This window comes from Leptosomus discolor, chromosome 23 (genome assembly GCF_034619465.1).
Source record: "Leptosomus discolor isolate bLepDis1 chromosome 23, bLepDis1.hap2, whole genome shotgun sequence".
NCBI lineage: Eukaryota > Metazoa > Chordata > Aves > Leptosomiformes > Leptosomidae > Leptosomus > Leptosomus discolor.
This window is the reverse complement of record NC_141413.1, coordinates 5,293,361-5,315,241: the sequence shown is the minus strand read 5'-3', so window position 1 is coordinate 5,315,241 and position 21,881 is coordinate 5,293,361.

Sequence of the window (21,881 nt, the reverse complement as noted above, 5' to 3'; positions counted from 1 at the left end):
TAATTCTACAAGGTGAATCACTGTAACTCTGAAAGCCTTTTCGGGAGCAACGCTATTCTTTGGAATACCTTTCCTGGGCGTTATCTGCATTTAGGAATATTGCAACATGCATAAATAGAACAGGAACTTTCTGTGGCAGAACCAATGCTACGTTTTATTCAGGCCCAGCAGAAATTCAGAAGTGCAAAACCAGCGTGATAGGAACAAGCATTACAGCTTCCTGAAATATTTTGAATGGGTAAGATTTGTGACTTCAAGAAATTTCCTTAGGAGTAATCAAACTTTTTATAAATTTAATTACAGTTCACTGGATGGCTGTCAGATTAGTGGACATGCTTTGACGGGAAATAAGATTTCAGTTTTCTTTCCTGAAGTGCTATTGAAAAGTAAAATTTAACTGAAATATGGGAAATAAATGAAATGGAGATACTTATTTCAGGTTTTACTGACCGAATTACTTATTCTTCAGATTGGTCACAAAGAAAAAGAAGCAGTTATTCACACTGGCTTAATGCTGCCTGCAAGAGGAACATAGTCACACGCGATCATGGTTTCCCAGCTTCTAGAAACTGAAACTGGATTTTGTGTTCCTTAAAAGACATTGTTAAAAGTGCCCAGTTCTAAATGCTTTAATGGGACCAAGATGGTAACCTGGCAAATGGAGGGGGTCGAAGAAAACTCTGCTGGAACTAATTGTGCTAAAGAAAACTGCAGAAACCTGTGGTCCACTCTTCATGAAGTCTGTATATGAATATGTGAGTGGGAAACTAACCAGATTCCATTATGGGGAAAACATATTTTAAAAAGATAATAGATAGAATTTGAAAATACTCGCTAGGAAAGGAGCGATAAATGGGTATGGTGGGAGAGGAAGAAGGGGGCTAACATTATTAATCTTTTGATGCATCTCGTGTTTTAACCGTTGTGCTTCCATTAACTTCAGAAAAAAAAGTTCACAGAAACTGAAGTCTGTCCTTACTGTCTGTCTCCAAGGTAATGATTATCCAGTAACGTTTTGTAAAATGTCCATAGGAATTCTTCAATTTTCTGGCACTTACAGGAAAATGAATAAAGTGTTTCTGTTAAATCCATATGTATGTGACCTAATGCTTTTGAGCAAAGCAGAGTCTGTTAAATTTTGCTTTTAGATAGAAATAGAAAACCAAAGAAAAAAATAATTGCTGAATTCCCCTGCAGAAAGGAAACTTTTTTTTTCTTTAACTGCTACACAGGGCACTGGCATGAATCATGCAAATCTGAAAGTGGTGTTCTTGGTGGAAAAAAGTCCTCAGGACACTTGATTCAACACTAATATTCCTTGTTTAGACCTGGTGATGATAATGTTGGCACAGAGAACCGTCACTGTTTCCTGTGAAGATCATGTAAATGTCTATTAAATGGCTTGACAGCTGGAACAGAAGCAGTTGCCTGATTTGCATTTTAAGGGAGCTGTAGAGAGGTTGTATCTGAATGTGCTTCCTCTGGTATATTCCTGATAGATGAATAAATACCTGTGACTGGAAACATTGAAACTTTGTGCACAGCTAGCTCTTAATTTCAAATAAATCTTAGAATTCAGCAAGGGTAAGATTCCCTGTTTATCTAATGCATCCGTCTTTTAACACTTTCAACAAATTGCGATGTTTCTCATCTCTGAAGTTGTTTATAGTTGTTCCAAATGTTTAAAAGTAGAAATCTTTCTAGTTTTCAATGACTGGTGCTTTTTGCAGCTACCTCTTTGTTTCTGGGACTCTGGAAGCGGAGCAATCCAAAGAAACTGCTCCTTATGCCGATGATGAAGAAAACATTACTTTGGTTAGCAGCAAATAGCCAGATATGTAGCATGCTTAAAGATAATTCCTTTGCTATGGTACCCACAAAAAACCCCCTGTCTGTTGAAGGTGTGTTGGAAGTCACTTTAATGACACTCAATATTGTCTTAAGGTTTCTTTGTATTGCCTTCCTCTGTCTCTTGCCTCTTGTCTTTATGGTTAGGTGTTAAACTCTTGGAGTAAACAGTATCTTTCTGGTCATGTGCCAAGCATGGAAAGGTGCTAGTTTAGTTTATGACAAATCTTGTGCAATCTTGTAAGATACTAAACATCAGGCTGGAAGGTTTGCGCTATGAGACAGTCTGCGATCTCGGATTTGGGCCTGTGCAATAGTTTCTAAATTCCTGGTGTTTGATATGGAAACGTAGGACATTGTGTTAGAATGAGCTATTCAAAAATTCTCAGATTTTTTCCTCACAGTAATCCAAATGCAAAGGAAACGATGAAATTCCAGGGTACCTCCACAGACATATTTGCTTTGTTTCACTGTGGGCAAAACAACTTGACTTTGGTGTTTCAAGGGTAGCGTGTGCTTAACTTTTAAGAGTGAAAATAATGATGTGGAAACAAAGCAATGTTCTTTGGAATATTTCTCCAAGTGAATTCAGACAAAATTAAAATATTTCCATGATTACTTTTTTAATATCAAATCAGCTTTTCTCCTCTTAGGAAGCTATTTGGCCAGGGAAAAAAAAAAGCTTGAAAGAAGCAGTGCTTTCAGAGGATGCTCAGATGAAAATCAGAGAAATTTTTTACACTAATCAGTAAGTGCAGGTAGGTCGGTCATTGAATGCTATTAATTTTTTTTTAAATGCCTGATTTAAATTTACAACTTTACAGTAGGCAATGAGTGACAAAGTTAAAGGAGGAGCAAGTATAGCCTGGGTAGGAAAAATGCAAGCTCCCCCAGAATATTAGACCACGTTCTAGGGGGACCTGTCTGGTAGTGACCTTCATTTATTTTGTGTCACCGTGTTTTGTGTTGCATTTTCCTTATGCCTTTAAAAGTTGAAGTCTTTGTGGATTCAATACGTGGTTGGGCATGGTGCGCTTACTGTAGAGCGCTAATAGCCAGATAAATTTGCATCAAAAATTTCTTTTGACATGTGAACCACAGTATGTGGTTCACGTAAAATAATTGGAAAAAGGGAAAAACGCCGGTTTGGGAGAAGATGGAAATAAATAGATTAAAAATAATTTTGGTCATTTTTATAAGGTTGTCAATTGACTGTAATTTTGTTGACATGAAATCAACAGATGGCCCACCCTTTCTCTCAGATGGGAAGTGCCACATGGAATAGCACACCATAAATGTTGTGCCTGAGATGCGATTCCAGAGTTCTGTGAGGAGCGTGCAGCTGCTCTGCTATCTCGCATGAGTAACTGCATCCGTGGCTTTCTTTACCTCCAACTTGGTGCTGACAGGAGAAAGGACTTGCAGGAAGGAATTCAGTCATTTTTAAGAAGCAAAGTAGCAGCTGTGGTTTTGGTTATTATTAAGGTCATTATGGAAGTGAGTATTATCAGTACTGAGTCGCTTTGCACTGCTGACAGAAAAGAGTTGTTGTGCTTCATACGAGCCAGTCGTGGCCAACATCCGCCCTGTGTGAGAACCAGGGGGATAATGCCTTGTGGTCACCGAGATTTCTCACCCCTGATTTTGGCACCTGAGTCTTCCCATAGATGTTTTAAGTATAAGTCTTCTGTATTTGAGCAGTGAGTTTCTCGTTCTGCCTTTTGGAGCCGTGCTCAGCTCACTGCCTACCGTGAAAGCTACTGACAGGGCATTTCATGTATCTTGTTTGTTCAGCAGGGAAACAAGGTCCTGCATACTGCAACTGGTTAAGCAGAGCTAAGGCTTTGCAGATTGCTCTTCTCTAATGTTCAGGAAGGAAAATCAGTGAGTTTCTCGCATGATTTCATGCCATATGTTAATGTCATCCATAATTTTATATGAAAATCCTTCCAACTACTGTTTGTGTAGGGCCAAGTTTCTAGAGGTAAATGGGTCCATATTGCATTGAATAGAAGTTAATCAAGTGGGCAATGGTGCTACAGAAAGCAGCACAAAAATGTGGATGTGCATTATTAAAAGAAATAGTGATGAGAAAGCTTTCCTCAAAGAATTAGAGGAAATAAATACTGTGTTTAGTATATAGAGAAAACCAGCAAAGGCGTAGTGCAGTAAGTGAGGCTGTATAACTGGCTGTACCGGACCAGGGGTGGCACACAGAGGAAGGGTCTTTCACCACTCGTGCTGTTTTATGGCAGTTTGAGCCGGGAGAGCTGGCTTTGATGGAGATGATAACAGCTGAAAAGTAACCCTTTGTCTGATTTTGGTTTTTGCTGTTAGGTTAGCCCTCAGCTTCCTAAATTCTCTTGCTGTGCTATCAAGAAGGGTCGATACCAGTGCCAGGCTACGCATGGGAAAGTCAGGTCTGGCAATCAGGAGGTGGACTTGTATCAGCCCAGGCTTAAAAGTGCTGAAATGGCTGTGGAATTGCAGTCAAAGGTTCAGCCAGTTGTGACAGGCTGAAAGTTTCTGCTTTGAGAGGTGTCTGTTGCTGTGAGTGAAAGTGAATTTTTAATGCGTATGTTCTTTGGTCTCAGTCGCAGTGATGTCCAGGCATATCCTCAGGATAAAAAAAAAAATACCCTCCTAAGGTTTCTGGGAGGCAGGGCAATATTCTGAGCATCACTTCAGGGACTGACTGACTGCATTCCAGAAAGATTGTGTGGCTTTTTTTTAAAAGTTCACAGTGAGCATCTTGCAAACATGTGGGAATCGCCTCAGTATGCAAAAATGTGGATCTTTCAATAGTATCCTGTCCTAGAGAGACCTTATCTTTCTGGTGGTTTTTGAGATTTGTGGTGGGTTTGGGGGTTTTGGTTTTTAAATGAAAGTCACATTTTTGTGGCAGAACTACTAAGCTGGCATTTGGTCAATAATACCTAATTCAGTTCAATCATGGCACCTATTTTGTCAGCGGCTGCAAATGACACCCATAACGAGAATGCCACTTGAACTGTGATTCAACAAATGCTGCTTAGTGTTCTTCTGCTTAATAAAAAGTATCTCAGACAAATATAACTGTGGATTTGGTTTACTGAAAATCTTTTACATGATGCTGATTTTTCACAGTTAAGATTTATGGGAAAATTTAGGGTTTCGGTGTATATAAAATAACTCGAAATTAAGGAGCACAAAGGTAATTGTGGTTTTTGAATGTTTCTCCTTCACTACAGTATAAATTCCACTTGATCACACTGAGTTCTCATAATTCTTACCTGTGTGGCTGATGGAAATGTCCAGTTTCAGGGTGGTAACAAAGCCTGGTGCTTTAGCTGGCCTCATCATCACGTGGTGTTTAATCATCATTGCAGTCACATCACAAAATCTTCATTTTGTGTTTGATAATTTTCATCTAGGGCTGTAAACGGGGGTCAGGACCACTGTGTTACCGCTGTTGTACTTAGGCGCTTGCTTCAGTGTTTTTGTGTGGTGCTGTGCTCTGCCGCGTAGAGAGATCCAACGGGTCTTCTGGGGCTGCTGGTGGGCTCACGTTTTAAAGTAGGGTGACCTGCTTGAGAGTGTTGTCAATGCGAGAGAGAGACCATTTGATACACGCTCTGCAGGCTGAATAGAGATTGGAGGCGTTTAACTGTGAATCTTGTATCCTTCAGGTTTTATGACCAGATCCTTTTATTCTTTTTAATCTTCACAGAATAAAAGGGTAGGGGGAAGGGAAGAGGAGAGGAAATGATCTTATTCCAACTTGAGAAACTATCTTTGTAACTGAGGATAAGAAACTCCAATGAAATGGGAATGAGATAATAAATTGTCTCCGCTTACATGTTACTAACTTGCCATTATTTTCATTAAACATTCAAAGACACAATTACAGTTACTTAAATCAACTTGATGACCTACTTTAAAAAAAATCAGTTGGAAGAAAATATACCTTTAATTATGTTCAATGATGGCTTTATAAACTTAACAGACTACGTAAATGTATTAATGTGTGTGTAAGGCTCCCACATCAGCAAAAAGGCCAGCAGAAGGGTGAGGGGTGTCTATAGTCTATGTATCTTTTCTGTGTAGTTGGCTTAAAATACCTTTGCATCCAAGTTACAGTTCAGGGAGAACAAACATAAGTCCCTACATCAAGTGTACTTAGACACACTATTTATTATAAACAATATACTTTGGGGGAAATGATGTCCCCATTGAAGCTGCTGATACAATTTTCTTATTTTTGGTGGGGCCAAGATTTCAGACATTGTTCTGGTTCTGAGAAAATTCCAGATAAAAGTTCAGTATCTGCATTATTTTCACTAATTATTGGGAAAAATCCGTGTAGTATTTTCTTTTGCAAAAGAGCGAGCAGTGCAATTCTGATCCAGGAAAGTATTTGGGTCAGGTAATTAACTTCAGTTGTGTGAGTACTGTAATTTAATTGGTTCAGAAAATCCAAGTATTGTTTTGTTGCTTGCATTCTTTCCCTGAGGATGTAGGACAGGAATGTATCGAATCAGTTCTCATTTCTGGCAATACTGAAGCAGTTGCTTCACTAAAGGCAAGAAACAAATAAAGGAGCAAGCAACTAGCCACTAATCCAATCCATCCGGTGGCGAGAAGGTGAATAAGCTCGGGTCTGTTGTAACGTCTTGTGTCTATGCTGAAGTTCAGAAATTGTCTAAAGCACAATCTCACTTTCGTTTTTGTTTTATTTTGGCTTATAGGCAGGCTGATTTCATTATGACAACTGCTATTCTATAGAAGTATTAATAATCTGTTTTTCCTAGTGATGACATAAATTTTATCAGTCACAGGAACAAGCATCATAGAAATAGTTTGTGGTAGTTCTGTCTTGGCAGCTTCATAATCCACACTGCAGAAATAAGACATTCTCCGGGGCTGCTTTTCATTGCTAATGTAGTGCATGAATGCAGAGCTTTTCTTTCTAGTGTATCTTAGAATCAGGCAAAGATATTATTTGGCATTATCACAGTACAAGAGCTCTTTGTTCAGGTCTGCTCCAATTCCTGTAAAACACTAAATCTTGCCTTCCTAATGCGTGATCATACCCTGTTGTAATAAATGTTAAAAACAAATGAAAAAGAGAAACCGTAGTTGAACTCCTGAAATGTATTGCAACAGCACTTTAACTTGCACTTCAATTTTGCACAAATAGCTTTCTATTTTAGGTGCTTTGCATTTATGAAAAAAAAAAAAAACCACCCCAAAGTTCCATTTATATTGCGGATGCAAGACTACCAATACGCAGCTAGATTAGTTACTGTCATCTATTTTTTTTTCACACTGCAAGCCCTGTTGGCAATCCATGTCAGTTACAAATTAAGTTGCATGGAGGTATAGTTCTCAATAGAAATCAATTTTCAGCACAAAATGCCTTATTTGCAGTTTTATGGCTTAAAACTACTTACATGAAGTGATTTATTGCTTGCAGTTAGGAGAGAAGGCTATTGAGGGGATGACTGTCTGATTTGGACTTTTTTAGGCTTTATTGGCGGTGTTTGCTTTCAAATATTAAATGTAAACTAATACGCTATTAAATATAAAATTAGTCTCAATCATTACCGTGTACTAATCTGTTGTTGCATGGGAATTTGCATAATATGCAAGATTTTGCCCAGTGAATGGCGTGATGTTTCTCAAATTATACAAGCTGTATTTCAAGCTGCCAAAGTGTGGAAAGGTGAAGACCAGGGGTTGCTGAAGGTAATGCAAAGTGAATCTTAATTACTGTATATATTTGTAAATAATGATGGCAGTGGTGCCACGGAAATATAATAAAAGGGTAGCTGGCTTATTGTGGAGGCCAGGTCCTCTGTAGCCATGAACTTGTCTCCGTGAAGGGGTGGCATTTGGCTTCAAGTTAGTGTCAACTGGCTGCCTGGCCTGAGGCTCGGTTCTAATGTAACTGTTCGTAGCCTGAAGTAAGAGCCTGTCTGAACAGAGGCGGTGTAACAGAATGTGGCAATGGAAGTCCAGTTCTGCACTTTGTCTGTGCTTGAAATTAACCTCCTGGTCGTGGTGTTAGTGGGGATTCGATCCAAATTCCGTTTGCAGAAGCAGAAATCCTCGTCTCTCTCTCGATCTGTCCCTGAGGCACAAACGGAATAAGAGCAGCAGGCACGTAGGGCTGCGCGGAGTTGGAATGCAGGAGTATTTTGCAGTGTTGGATGCACGCTCTTTTGGAAAGGAACGATGTCACTTCAGCATCAGCTTCTGAAATTTGACCTCACGTTGATGATACCGGTGTTTTGCTGGTGAGGTTTGGGCTGCAGTCGGGCGTTGCACTTTGTGCTTGCCTTCTCAGCGGTGTTCAGGTCTCTTTGTGTTTCCGGTGTTGTAGAGCAGTTGTCTGGTTGCATTACAATTGCCTGATTAGAAGATGTAACGTGAGCAGCTGCAGATAGTGGGGAAAATGTCCCAAGGGAAATGCGTGCTGTCCTGACACGACTGCATAGCCTCGAAAAAATGAAGTGCTCGGATTGAAGGAAATGCAGCCATACACTTCCACTCCTTCGCAGGCCTGTATTTGACTGCGCCTCATATTCGAGACTATCCCTGTCATGTGGTCACTCACAATCAATACAACAGATAAAATTTTTCTGCTTTCTTGTGCTTTTAAATTCAAGGCTATTCATTACTGTCTTCGAGTGCTGCCTGATATCCATTTGTTCATCCTCGTTCAAGTGGCTTTTCTTCTTAAAAGATGGAAATGAGACACCTCTATATCTTGATTAAAATCTCAACTTTTTTACTTTTAACTACCGCTCTGTATTTAATAATTCTTGCTCTGAAGCATTGATTCCTTAATATTGTGGAAATGCACTTCAAAAATTACTGCTCCATCATTCTTCTTGTTCTAGTGTACGAAATCATTCCTGCGCACCCGATGAGGACTTCATCGTATCTGTAATTTAGTTGAATGACCCTAGTGTGGTAGGTGAATTTACTGTAATAGCATCCCCTGCAATAATTCCTTTATAAAGGAATAATTCCTGTATAAATTCTCCTGCTAGAACTCAGCGTTAAAGGGCGTTGTTGCATGAGATGTTGTTAACTGAGCTAAATATTTGATGAACGTGGTGTCCAGGTGGTGTTGACATTCTAAAGCTGGTGAGAGTAGGAGGGATGGCTTAATGATCTAGTTGCTAAGGTTATTAGTGTTGTTTTCATCAGTGACGCTTACCATCCACGGTAACAGGCCATGAACCCCTTCCATGGGGTGCCGTACAGACAAGATAAAAAGGTGGCTCTTGCAGAGTACAGTCAAGGAGCGGTGTTACTGCCCGCCGCCCCCCCCCCCCAGCAGCAGAAGAACAACATACCCCTTAAGGAAACACGTTGTCATCTGCTGCGTGCTTGGGTCCAAACCAGAGGCGAACCCAGAGGATTTTGCCTTAATGCAAAGCGTGTTGAGCTCAAGTGTAGGAGTAGCATATGTTGAAATGAGTGATGTCATGCAGGGAAAATTCAAGGTGTTACAAGAGACTGCTCAGTAAGATAGACTGTTGTCAAACTTAGTGACTGTGGATCGTTGGGGCTGGGACATCTATGTGGGAGGGAAGGAAGCCGAGGCGGGGAGAGAAGGAATGTAAACGTGTTTTAGGACAAGTGTAGCAAGTTGCTCATTCCGTCAGTGTGTGTGCTGTCTGCCTCTCCTGTGCTTTATGGTGGAGGCGTGCGAGTGCCTGCACTGGAAGGAGTACTGAACCTCATGGTAGTATACAAAACTGGCAGGCACTCAACTTTTTCTTACACTTCAGTTAAGTTTGTTAGCCTGTGAGATTTGCTTTTTGTTGTTTACAGGCTCTGTTTCTCTCTCTTTCATTACTCACATTTTATTTTCTGCAAAGATAATGTGCCTCAAAGTCAAACACAAAAGGAGGCTGGCGATAGACAAGCAGCTTTTTATCATCTTCAGGGAATTACTGTCATTTACTAAATATGTGACCCGCTCTTTTTTGCTCTCTTTGCGTCTTGGAGATGAATATGTAGTGCAGCTGGGAATCAAAAAAAAAGTTGCCTTGACGAAAACGAGCTGGTATAGCAGCAGCAAGCTCTGTGACTGCCCAGCTATATTCCTCCATCAAAACAGCCACAACTTGTGCCTTGGTGATTATTTGGAATGTGAAACAACTGCCACTTGGTGGGTTTGATTTGGTGCTGGGTCTTCATTAGGTTAAAAGTGTCTTGGAATATGCTGTGTTCTGCTTATTTTTATCAGTCAGGGATCTAGCATCTATGGTTTCTTTCCTTTCTATGTATTTCTCTCCATGGAGTGTGGAAGTATCTCTTGAAGGAACTGTGTGTTGTCTTAAAAGCCTCCTGCTTGTGGAAGGCGCAACGCACCTGCAGATCTTTGCTCTGAGCTCTGGCAGAATGCAGGATATTTGGATCGTCTTTCTCTCTTTATGGAGTTTATTGCTGGATGGACGCTCATAAATGCGGTGCTGAGGTTGACAAAGGCCGTGTTGGTGTTCCCTGTAACTCTGCAGACTGGGAGCTGGAGCAGCAGAACCCTTTTAAGATAGACTGAAGCTAGTCAGCAAGTGGCAACAGGTTTGGGGCTGGATTTGCAAAGGTGTTCTGGTGACCATGTGGTTGTCTGAAATACTGTTTATCTTCTAGTGTGCTACGCACAAAACAGAGCAGTCCGTTTGTCAAAGCATTAATAATCTGAATACGAAAGAGAAGGAAGCAGGTGGGTACAGACAGATGGGGTTGAAGGACAGTGGTCTCAGTACATGTGTCAAGATTTTTTTTGTTGTCATTGCAAAAAAAAAAAAGTTTTAGAGAGTTTGAAGGGAAATAAAAGAACAGGAGCAGAGGTAGTGTCTCATTTCATTAAGGTAGCTGGAAAACTTAGCGAATTGGCTGTGAAGGATGCAGCTGTGAGAAAAGGGCAGGAATTGTTTCCTTGGTACTGGAAGAAAAAGATTCTGATACGTATATAGTATGTGTCCACTGACATGATGCAGGCTCATGCAGACACACAGAGGTTTTATACAGAAATACCATGTTATTCTGTAAGTCTCTCAGGAAAAATAAAATCAAATGACAAAAGAGAAATACTTAGATACCGTTGCTTTCTGCCAATATCTAATAATCTCAAAAGTCTTGTCCCGTTGAGACAGCAGAGTCGCTGCCTAGGATGCTTTGACATTAATTGTGATGTTACTGAACTTGCTGCTCAAATTTCAGCTGACTGGAAGAGCTGACACCTGGGGGTGATGGGGTTGCTGCCTGACACCCACCTCCTCCCTAACACGGATGGGTAGCATATGCGTGCACAGTTGGTCTCTGCCTGAAAGAGCTTGCCGTTGGAAGACAGGTAGCAAAATAAGTATTTTCTCTATATAGCAGGTATGGAATTGAGTTAAAGGTGAAACAACTTGTCTCAGCTCACAGGATACTTCTACAAGGGGGTCCAGAACTCTTGAATCTTCCTGCTTCCATGGACACCACACACTGGTTTTTGTCTCAATTACTTGGTACTTTCCTAATCCTCTCAAGTTTCTCTGGGCAAACAGATCAGCTTGTCCTCAGCAGAAAGGAAATACGCTGTTTGCCCTTAGCAGTTCACTGCATACTCAAAAGTAACTGTGGCATTTCAATTCGTTGCAGTCTCACCTGGCAGTTTACAGTCTCCTCCTAACTGACCGAATGTTGAGCGCAATGCAAGGGGGAGAGGCCACCAAGAAGACATCGCTACTTCTGCCCCCAAACTTGCCCCTTTAGATCTATTTACATTTGATATTTCCTGAGATTGCTTCTGGGAACTATGGAGGTCATTAGTGACAGGAGGTGGAAGGAGGAATTTAAATCATTTTATGGCCCAGAGAGAATTCCCTGGGACTTTGAAGCATGTAAAACCCCTCCGGAGTCCATATCCTTAAGGAACAAGTGGTGCTGAGATGTTGTCCCTTCAGCTGGACTCCTTAATAACTAAATGTACACTGTATGTGCAAGGTTGTGGCAGAGGATCATTTAAACTCTGGCTTTGATTTCATTCAGTCTTTTTCAGAACGTTTAACTTCCGACATGCTGAACTTTGTTTCTTGCCAATACACTGATGTTACTTTCTGGTCATGGAGTTGTTTGATGCTGGCAGAGTCCTTTCTGATGGTGATGTTCCTTATACATCTCAGGTTTCATTTCACTAAGCAGAAAGGGCATCAGAAGATGCCTTTTCAGCCTCCCTGACTAAAGGGAGAGAGTTGGGTTTATTGTCCGAGTACCTTGTGAAGATTCTTCCTTCTCTCCCAGGTCATGTGCTAAAATTACTCTGCTTCAACCTCTTACCCTGAGGATTACTTAACTTTATTCGCTTGCCAGAATAGCAAACTGAATGTCATTTTTCTCAGCCTTATTTACAGTAAGCTCCCTTTATTCAACACAGAGGCAGGAAGGGATTCTTAAAGTGGACATAGATCACATTTATGTTCACTTAATTCCCCTTTACACTGCCAGAATGATGTAAATCAACCTTAGAATAGATGACAATCAGACACTCTCTATCAGTGGTCTTGCAGTGGGAACTGCAGTAAGGCTAATTCATTTAGCCTTCCTTAATAGTAGGTCACTCATTATTTACACAGTTTACAAGTCATTTGAAGTTATGTTTTATTAGCACCAGAGCCAGAAAGATGTTGCCAGGAGGAACATTTCCATCTATTTAGATGTGCCCCAGTTCACTCAAGACAACGCTTAGACTCTTCATTTTCGCTATCTATACCTGCCACATTTGAGCTAAGTTCTGGGGCTAGGAGACACCTTATGAAGCTACTAGGAAGTTCCTATTGACCTGAATGAAAGAGCTTTGAGAGATGTGTGTGAATAATATTTCTTCTGCATTCATTGAACTATCAACTACTATTTCTTTGCAGAGAAACAACCCAGGTACCATCACGAATGTAGGTTTCATTTAATCCTTCTCAAGCAGTTCCATTGGTTCCTCTCTGTTCTGTTTGGTTTCTTTCTTTCTCCCTCCTATGGAGTATTCGAGGGTGAAAATCTATCAAAAGCTGCCGGCAACAGAGGGAATATTTAAGACAAATGCTTGTCTACTGGGAGGATGATCTCTTAACCACCAAACACTGCTGGCTGAGGCAGCTGATTAGAAATGCCACTGGGAAAAGTCTCTCAAGTATGACTGTACTGAACGAGAATTTTAATATTCACAGCAACTATAGCATTAAGCAGCATGAGAACATAGTCTGGAAGAAACAGCTAAGAAACATTGCTGGCAAGGGCTTCTGGTAGTAGCTTACTCTGCATTTGTGTAAACATGTCCCTGCTGTCCTAGATTCCCTCGCATTCTGTGAAATGATTATTTTCTTTAATATTAGTTAATAGCACTTCAGCATCCTGAATAGCTCATTCTAGGAGCAGATGATCCTACTGTCCCATTATAGAGCATGCAAGTGATAGGAGAGGAGAGTAAGAGGAGTGGAAAAGGGGCAAAAGAAGAGAGATGCTCTCATCAGGATTGTGCAATGTACCTTCTTCTGTATATCACTTCTAAAAAAGTAAGGGATCATTAACTAGGCTTTTTTCCCAACCTCGTACTGTTAGCAAGTCTATTAATAATAAGCACTATCCTATTAAGCAAACTATGCAATTATTAATCCATTAGCAGATTGCAGAAAAATTCATTGTAATGTCTATTCAGAAGGCGCATTCTTGACAGACCTTTTTTTGGGGGGTGGGGGTGTAGTATTGTCTACGACTTAAAAGCTTGGCTTCCTACACTTAATGAAGAATTAATGAATAGTGTTATTCCATAGTAGTCTAGAGAAATGTGCTCACAAATTAACTGTGCCTCCTGTTCTCTGCTTTGGAAACTTCTCATGGCATGCTCAAGCTTTCTTGGTTCCTCTCCTTTTTTGTTAGGAGCAGTGAGATTATGTAAGAAAGTGGCAGCAATTATGATATTAACATGATGGGAACAATTAGTGCAGCAAAACCTAAGTTTTAATTGAAATGCACTCAGGCCTTTTAGACGGTCTTTGTCATATCTTGATTCACCTTCTGGTTGTTATAATGTTCTTTCTATTAGCGGGGGTGAAAGCCAAGTGGAAGCATTTAGACATACAAGATTCTAAGAGAAAAATATGGAAAAACAGCCTTGTAGCTTTGATACCTGACAAAGGCTCAGTTATACTGCTCGTTGGTAATTTTCCCTTGAATCCTTTTGGGAAGAAGGAGTAGGTGTTCACAAAAGGACATCGTAGAACCTGTGTCTTGTCCTGGGAAGAAACCCTTGGAAAACCAAAAGTTTGTTTGTGGAAACTTGGGTGCGTGGAATTTTTGAGAGTCAAAAATAAAACCAAAACTGTTTTCACATCAGCTCAGCTGAGAGAAATATAGATCACGTCCCCCACTCTCTTTCCCTGTTTGCTTTTTCTAACTTCAGACAAGGCAATTTATGTCTTAGTAACACTGTTTTCCGCACAGAAAGGGATTATAAATATTTCCTTACAGCTCAGGGTGTTGTTAAGTGTAAACAGTGCGTGGTACAGGAGGCTGGTAGTGGGATACAAGCTTTCTGTCCAACTTTATTAAAGCTTGTATTTAATTTTATTTGAGCAAATAGCTGTGTTTGATTTGAAACCTTTCCTTAGGTGAAAAGGGAAATGGAGAACGTTTCTTTTTTTTTTTTTTTTTCTTTTTTAAATCTACTTTCGCCCTTTCTCAGGTCCTTCCCAGAAAAGAAGCTACATTTATTGTAACTGATCATAACATTCTGCTTTTCAGTTGCTTGGCTCTTGCACTGCATTTCTTACTTGCTGCCATGAATACCTAATCCCAAATGAGAATTAGAGGAGCCCTGTCTGCAACGCTGAGCAACTGTATGACAGAATTGGAGGCACATGGCTGTCTGTCTGAAGCTGTCTGTTTATCCATAAATTGTCTCCTTTGCCCGTGCTTCCCTCGGGCACCTGAGCGAGGGCAGTGCTCCCTCCTCACTCCATTATTCTACCTGTTATATCGCTAAATGTCACGAGCTCTGACAAACACCTGATTTATGATGGACACTTCAAAACTCCCTAGGAAAGTCAGGAGCTGTTTTGAAGAAAAAGCAGAGCATTCACTTGAAGAGGCCAAACTAAAAAAGTCCAATTGTCCATGTTTTGGAATTCCCCTTGGAATTAAAGGATGCTGAAAGGGATCTACTGAATCATTCTGGGAGGCGTGGGGATTTTCTGCATTAAAAGCAATTTGCTGACTTCAGTAAAGTTTAAGAGTGTTTAAGGAACTGTGTGTAGCCTTCAGTAAAAGATACTGGGATACGTAGATTATGATGAGTAGAGGCGTGTTCTACAATTACAACTTACCTGCTGAATTTTTAAAGACACTGCAGTAGAACAGGTGACAAGCATTTTCTCCGTAGCTCTAGGTTTTGATTAACCAAGCCAAACTATGGGTTGTTCTTCTTCTTATTCTAAGAGTTAAGATTAATAGATTGTTCAGTGACACTCTGACTCTTTTAGGAGGTGAAGTGCACTGTTAGGTCCTTTGTTTTACTGTCTAAAGTCCTTCGTTTTTGAGACATAATTGTTTTCAAGGGATGTAATTTCCTAGTATTATTAGTCACAGGTAAATGGAATTAACACCCGTTATCGTCTTTAATAATGTGCAAAGAACAATTGCACTAAAGTATTCTCACCAGCTAAGAGAACACACTAGTTTGCTGCTGTGTCTTACTAGTTGACCTTTCTCGCTAGACAGGCTAGCTCTTGTTCTGCAGCTAAGCTGGTGCTGTTGTGGTTTGTATGAAGTTGGTGGTTTACAAGTGTGTGTGTCTGTAGTTAAAATCCTGGTGCGAGTGGTTGGTCACAATCCAAAAAAATGAATCCCTAATCAGACAACATTTGCTAAGCTGTTGGTAGTTTCTCAGTAGAAGACTCCAAATGCCCCACAATAAAAAGCCAATGACAAGAGTTGTGGAAGAGGAAATTGTCTGGTGAAGATGAACTCATCCTCTGCATGTGCAGCAAAGCAGAACGAGGACGATGATATGTTTAGGTATTTGTCATTGCTTGTTCAGTATGCACAATTTTGTCTAACTTGATGTGTAGGGCAATTTTAGGATTTTAATTAACAAATTACAGTTAGTCTATTATAAAACTAATAAAGGTAAATTGTTTTCCAGGTTATACAACAGATCCAAGTTAGTGTAAAGAAATTCAGCCTTTCATGTGGTAATAACAAACCTCTCTTTCTTCTTCCTGCTGAAAATTTGACTTTAAAGTTGCTTAAAACTTCATTTTTAAAAGTGATTTTTCCTGTCTTTCCTTCCCTACCTCTACTGCAGCCTTTTTAGTAGTGGAATGGTAATCGCGTATGGTTTTCCAAACAAAGGATTGGAAGAAAAACCTCTCCATTTTCTTGTATACTTAAGACCCTTTTTTATGCTTGTGTTACCTTATCTCAGAAAGTTAGTCTGGCAGGGGCTTTCGGCAGCACAAAACTGAACCTCTGTACCATCTTTCCCCGAGCAGTTAATGGGAGATAGCTGTGTGCTTGCTGTCTGTGCCCAAGAGAGGGTGTCCAAAATGCTTGAGCAAACATAATCTTGAACCATCCCACGTGTCTTAACAAGGAATTGTGGTCACTGAAACTCTGCAGTATAGGTCTAGACAAGAAAAATACCTTATTGCTGTACTATCACCTACTCCCAAGGAAATTGGCACCAAATCACTGGGTCTGTGGTTCACATTGACACCTTTCCCCCTCTGTGTTAGCCCCTTAGCACAGGCCGACATCCCTGGCCTCAGAAATCGTTGTAGACCTGTGTTCTGTGAGCTAATTGTGCAAAACAGTGGTGAGAAACGTGTGAGGGCATGGCTTCTGGCTAGGAGAAGCATAGCTTTAAACTCAGCATCAAGCCAGGATCTTGCCCGAGGAGAAGAAATACCTGGTCACCTGCTCCCAGCGAGAGCGTGGCTCCCCGCTGTGGATTCCTGACAAAGCAGTGGATCGAGCTGCAGCACAAACTGGAATTGATGGCAAGACTGGCAGAATTGTATCGCTGTGTGAAGCAGAGGCTCCCGCGCCTGGTTTGATCAACAATCCCTGTGGGACCTTGGAGAGAGCAGGAGCTTTGCCAGAGAAGCCCACGAGCTGGATTCTCTCTGATGTCCTGCTGATGCTCCAGTGTGCGCTGTCATTCCAGGTGTAGTTTCTTTGGCTAAAGAAACTGAGGATGTGTGAAACTGTTAAAAATGGCAGCACAGCAGACTTTTGCTACAGTTTACTTTGATTAATGGATAGCTGAAGGGAAAGTATTTTGCAGAAAATTTACAAATTGAAAAGTGTTTGTTTAGAATATCAGCAGCGTTTCAAAAATGCATTACAGCGTTGTCATGAATTGATGCATTCCATTGATCATCCCCTTCTGGACAGAAAATTAAAAAAAAAGAAAAAAGACAAAAGCCAAGCCATTTCTTCAATCACAAATGGACATAATCTTGAGCACGTTTCAGTTTCAGAATGTTTGGCTTCTCACATTTGAATGCTACAATGTCATGTGCAGAACTTAGAAATTGTCACTGGTATGGGAGTTATGATTTGACAGCTGCTGACTCCAAACATTTATTTAAAAGTCAAGGCAGAAAAGTAATAATTTATCAGTATTATAAAAGGATTTGTCTTACAGTTAGAGGCATTTGGGGGTCAAAGATCCTAACCTTGCTGAATAAAAAAGGGCTTGGTTTGGTGATCACTGATTCAACATCATTTAAATGTTCAGCTGAAAAAAATATAATGGAATGTAATGGTACATAAATTCTCCAAGGAGAAAATAAAGTCTGTGTGTGTGTCTATATTTTATATCCTGAATGTTCTGCAGTTTGACAAGGACATGGATGAAGTTATCTTATGCTGGTGGCAGTAGAACATTGATTAAGAGCCCAGTAGCAATTATGAATTGGCTGGTGCCAGCAAAATGTTATAGCCCGCTAGTCTCACGTGGGTGCACTACCTATATGTGTAACTAACTGGTTAGCTTCCAGAGAGGAGAGCTTTCTGCTCTTCAGCCTAACGTTGCATCGCGTCTGTTAGTTGCTTGCTACAGAAAGTCTGATTCTGGGTTGGTTTTTTTTTTACTTTGATGTTTTAGATTATATAGACTGAAAATATTTTCTTTATTTAAAAAGCTATTCAGTGCTCCAGTCTCACAGTTCAGTGAAGCAGTTGTTTGGAAGAGTTGGAACTGGGGGAGGGATGGCAGGAGGAGGAGTCTTGGCTGTTGGCGCTGTTTTGGCAAGAATATCTTAGTGACTTTGCAAAGTTGTTTATCCTACTTTAAACGGGTGTTTGTGTTCCTGAGTTTCCACCTCTGCTGTTTGAAATAAACTTAATTAGGCCTTTATTTTATAGTTTCTACATCTAGAACTTGTCTCAGGATTTTGAGATGGTAGAGGTGATTGCACCGTGTCGCACCAGAAAAATAATTCCTTGTGCATTAATTGGAGCATCTCCAAAATTGCATCTTCTTTCAGAGGTAGTTTTCAAAATGGTTATGCTTCATTTGGAATTTGACCTTATCAAGCAGTTCTGCTATGGTAAGATGAAATTAATGCCTTTTGACTTCGAAGTTCTGATCTTGGAATGATTTAAGATGTTATTTTTCTGCTGCAATTAGTAATTTCTCACATCATTTCAGAGAAAGCAGTGTATTTGCATAGGCTGCCTTTGCTTTTATCAATGTTCTGTAGAAGAAAGCTCGTCTGTCAGAAGAATACTGGCCAGCTCCATTGGGCACAGGAGCGCTATTCTGAATCCGAACCTTATTATTTATACTGAATTTTAATTTAAAAATGCTTAGTTGCCTAACCAAGATTAGCAGTCTGCTGTGTCTTCAGTAGAAATAATCACCTCCTGGAAGCATCTGTTACCAGTAAATGAAATGGGGAAAGGATGAGGAGCAGGAAGCAGCATTTTTAGAGACTTTGTGAGGAGGAGGATCAGCCCTAGCCTGTGTCATGTGCAAGCTCATGGAGAGAGAATACCTGTCTTCTGAGACCTGATGCTGAGCCAAATTCCAAGTTTCAGGGGACCAAAATTCCACTTGATGTGGTAATGCTGAAAGTGTTAGTGTGAAGTGAGTCTCCACCAAGGTGTTCATGTTACAGAGGATTTTTCATCTCATGTAATTAATTCCAGACTTGCTTAGTTTTCTTCTGTTTCCTGATGTGGCTGCAAGGTCACGACTAAGGCAACAAATTGCGCGTTGCCACTGCTCAAAGTAACGATGGCAACAAATAATTGAACAATTGGTAATCGCAGATATATGTGATTACATGTAAGATATATGTAATAAATAATGTTAAGCAATTCTGAATCTCTCAAAATGCTTAAAAATGGAATCTTCGTATGGAAAATTTATTAATAAAAGATGATGGAATTAGAAAAGTTAGGCTGGAATTTCTTAGGATGCCTAAATTGGTATTAGATCCCACTGAAATTCAATACGAGCTCAATGCCTTTTCCCTCCCTACTCTTTTCCTTTAAGAAGATCCCATTGCTTAAGTTTGTGCCATTAATACTTTGTGTCTGCTTTTAGTGCTGATCCCATAAATAAACTGTTGGCTACAAGAAATTACCTTCAAAATGCTTGAATTCTCAGAAACCATAAATCGTGCATTTCAACAGACACGGGGAGACAGTGCTATACTCACACCAGAATTTCCTAAATGAATTATGAAGCTTAACTTCCTTGGAGCACTTTGATACCTTCAGCAAAAGGATGCTCATGCAAATCCCAAGCGGTATTTTTAAAATCAGGGATCTCTCTGGTTTGACTTGCTGAACTGCTCTATGCCAGTTAGAATCATTTTTTCCTACAGTTACTGTTGTCACTGGATCTGCTGCCGTGGTCAGTAGTTTTCTATTGATTCTTCTTCAGGATGAGGAATTTGCAGGCTGAACTGTAAAACAACTTTGAGACTGTCCTGACAATCTGTTACTGTAAATCAGCTGATGTGCCTTGTTGCTTGTACGAGCAGCGCAAAGAACTTTTCTTTGATGGGATTTTGCTGTTTCTCCAAAGTGGTGCAGAAGCAGGCTTGGGAGGGGTGATCTCTTAAAGTTAAGCGTGTGCTTAAGTGCTTTGCTGGATCACTGCCTTGATCTATTGATGTTCTTAGTGTAATTTGCAGGAGCTGTAATTGCCTTCCCACGTTTTCAGTGGCTGCACAGGATTAAATCTCCACGGACTGTCCTTCTGGAGCTGGGGCATCACCACTACCTCTCAGAAATGCGCTCTAATGCTTTGACGGTTACTACAGAATAAGATGTCCCGTTTGACGAGGAATCAAATGCTTTGGAAATCTTTCTATGGCTGCTACTATCTCCAGTAGCTAAGGTGAAAAGTTTTGTGGATCAGTCTTGGCATCCTTTTCAGGATGAATCAGCACGGCCTTTTACTAGGCGGGCTGTAGAGAGCACAGGCGATGAAGCTAAGTCTGTTTAGTTTGATTTCTTGAAGGATTGTGGATTGGGATTTTTTTTGCCCCCCCCGCCCCCCTTTTTTTAAAAAAAAACCAAACCCTTGAGTTCATTTCAGGCTAGCTATTAATAAGCAGAACATTGAGTATCTTGTCTGGGGGCAGAGCGGGTGATTAATTGCTCCCCAACAAGTTTGAGATTGTGGTAAAACAGCAGGAGCTGTAAGGACACCCCACTGCTGGTCAGGCACCAGCTCAGGGTACAGAGCTCTGCACGAGGAAGGATCCCAGAGTTAGTCACACACACACACCCAGCACTGGGTTCTCCCGACAACAGCAGCCCAGCAGCCCAGCTCTTGAGCATCAGTAGACTCAAAGCTGAGTCTACACGCGTGGCATTCTGTTCAGATAAAGGCTGCAGTTTTTCCTGCAAGGCAACTTTCAGTCCGCAGGTTTTTTTGCATTTCATGTAGCTGTGTGTACCACTGCACAGGGCAGATAAATTACACTGTTTTCAAAGGGGAAAGTGTGACGCTAAATTGCCTTGGAAGTTTGGTAGCTGTGAAGATACTGATAGGTAGTCCAGCAGCTGCCTTTTCTTTAATACAGAAGCCTTAGTAATCTAATGACAACATTACAGCTTTAAATAATCTTAGGCTTTATCTGAGGAATGTGAATAGTGGCTTCAGCAATGTAACTGGAGTCAACTGAATCAATCTCATGTGAAATGCAAGTAGAAATAGTTGTTCTGTAACTTTGGTATTTCTTTCAGTGCTGCAGCAGGTATCTTATTAGCATCTAGTGGTGAAGGGAGGTACCGTGCTAGGTAGATAAATGGGGCACTGGTGTCCTGTTAGCAAATAAATAGCAAGCTAAATGAAAATTGTTGGCATTTTATGAAGGAAACTTACTTAAATTATGAATGATTGTAAGGCTATTACAGGCAGCAGTGTTATAAATTAAACAGATGTTAGCCTCCTCTATTTTACTTTCTCTGTATTCTGCACAGAAACTGTGCTTTCAGAAGGGGAAATTGCAGACTTTGTGGCGAAACATAATTATTAGAAGAATTTTCATTACCAAATGAAATTGTAATCAGTCATCCTGGCAGAGTGGTATTTTCCTTTAATCTGTGCCCAGAGTAAGAGCTGTAAGAGAGTTGAGTATTTCTATACAGCTTTTATGGTACTTCTCCATGCAGTATTTGAGTGCATTTCGATGGTATATTAATTAGGATCACTGACAGCTCTGTTGTGCAAGTGCTTCTCCCTAAAAGCAGTGATGTACACAGCACAATGTTTTCTGTTGATGTTTTCATGTCATTACTTTGCTTTTGGGGTTTTTGTTTTCCTTTATAAAAAAAAAAAAAAGGCAAGGTCAAAAAACGTACGTTTTCCTTGGAGCAACAGATGCCGAGGTTATTGCAGTCCTCAGTTCCCATGGGATTCTGTGAACAAACTGAAATTTGTTCCCAAACCAGGCCCAGTGAAGTGGCCTGTGCCGTGCTGCGTGGAGGAGCTGCGATCTGCCTTGAGACACTGGAGCAGAAAGAGCTACCAG